Here is a 2,040-nt window from a genome sequence, read left to right on the forward strand (position 1 = left end):
TTCATATATCAATAGGAAAGATAGATGTTTTGGAAAGAAGCAGATAAAAAGATATTCAGCCTAATTGATTATTAAGAAAAGGCATATTAAAGTCAAAGGAATACTACACAATCAATAGAATGGTTGAAAATAAAAAAAACTAACCAAGAGATAACAGAGTTTTTCATGCTATGACAGAAAAGTAACCACAAGTCTACAACTTGGGAGACAGGAATGGCCAAAGGACAGTCTCAGTCCCTGTATTCTGGGGACTGAATGTTTCACAGTAATGAAAACTCCAAATGGAAATCAAGAAAAAACAGTTGAAGAGGAAAGCACTGAAAAGAAAAAAGAAGTAGAAAAAAAGAAATGGTCTCAAGTTAAACAGGTGCTTGTAACTATTGCTAAGCAAGTGGACTTCTGGTTTGAAGATACAAATCTCCATAAGGATAAATATATTTGAAAGCAGATAGAAAAGTCTAGGGATGGAAGTGTTGATAATCACTTCTTGTATCTTTAAACAAAATGAAAAAATTGACTACTGATGGAAATTTAGTAGCCAGAGCACTGAGTGGATGGGATATATTCATTACTTCCTAAAAATGTTAACCACAGCTGCATTGAAAGGATATTTGTGAAATGTGGCAATGCTGTTTATATCAGTATACAACATTTAAAAGTCCACTGGAGATATGAAAGGATTTGCATTTGTGGAATTCGAAACAAAAGAACAAACATTAAAAGCTGTTGAGTTTCTTAAAAATCCTCCAGAAGAAGCACCAAGAAAACTGTATATATTTTTTTTATAACAGTGAAAAATAAGCCCTTTCCAGCCTTATGAGTAGCTGAGGAGAAGAAAAAGAAGGTCAAGTGAAGAAGGAAGATATTGCCCAGGCTAAGGAGTTAAATATGGACATTAAGCAACACAAGTGTCAGTAAAACAAAAAGATCTAGGACTACATCTAAGGGTTAGGAATAGGAAACTGTTGAACCCCAATAGGGGCCTGCAGGTGGCATAGTAGTTGGGGCCCTGGACTCCTGCATGGCCAACCATGGTTTCAGTCCCTGACCTGGCAGCCTAGCTTTCTCACTTTCCCTCTCTCTTGCTCTCATTCTCGCTCTCTCACTCTGTCCCTCTCTGGTCAAAATTTAAAAAATAAATTAATAAAGTTAAATTTCTTTTTTAAAAAAAAAATATTTACCGCTGCAAAAAAACCCAGCATGGCTTCTTTAAAAAAATAATAAAATAAAAAATAAATAAATAAATAAAACTGGAGTCAGAAATGGAAACAAACTATAAAGTACCTAATAAATCTAGAGTGAAAAAACCAGCAGTGAAGAGTGTCACCACCTGGGAGAAAGCTGATGTGACAGGGCCACAGCCATGAAGAAGAGATCATGAAGATCCTCAGCATGGAGACCTGCCTGGCAGGAAGCAAGTCCGGAATGACCTGGCAGCCATCTGGGAGGTCATCATGACCTGCTGGAAGGAGACATGGAGTGCCACACCAGACTTAAAACACCCAAGGGTGCACGCTCAGTACTAAACGCACATACAGAAATGAAAGAAAAACATGGCAGAATGCTAGAGGACCTTTCTGGTGATCACAAACATAGGTATGGCAGAAGATTCTGATTGAAAGACAGACCAAATCTCAATCAGTCTCAGGAAAAGGAAAGAGGCACCAAGAAGTTAATCACCAAAGCCAGAAAGATTAAGCTAGAAAAGACTCAAAAAGTAAGTAAACACATTAGATTTTCTGAATATGACAGAAAAATTGCAGTTCATCTCTTAATATTTCACTGAATATTTGAGCTGTTCTTAGAAAGTCCGTTTTTATTTTGGGAGTACTGCATAACAAAAGTTATGAAAATAGTTTTTCCAAAACTTACATTAAAATTAAAGAAATAACTTTGTTCCTCATGAAAAAAAAAAAAAAAAAAAAAAACCTGACCATACCAGGAGTTGGTGAGAGTCAGTCACATGGGAGTACCTAAGAACTGAAGATCTGGAATATTAGAGAATTGCAGCATGACAAGATCCTATCAATGTTGCTTTCT

General features: G+C 36.2%; 1 pseudogene; it reads left to right on the top strand.

Moving 5' to 3' along the window:
* The first annotated feature begins 268 nt into the window (after positions 1-268).
* Positions 269-1,786, top strand: LOC114006751 (la-related protein 7 pseudogene; annotated as a pseudogene).
* The last annotated feature ends 254 nt before the right edge of the window (positions 1,787-2,040 follow it).

The sequence above is a fragment of the Tupaia chinensis genome, unplaced genomic scaffold (assembly GCF_000334495.1).
Source record: "Tupaia chinensis unplaced genomic scaffold, TupChi_1.0 Scaffold150006_1, whole genome shotgun sequence".
In the NCBI taxonomy this organism is placed as follows: domain Eukaryota; kingdom Metazoa; phylum Chordata; class Mammalia; order Scandentia; family Tupaiidae; genus Tupaia; species Tupaia belangeri.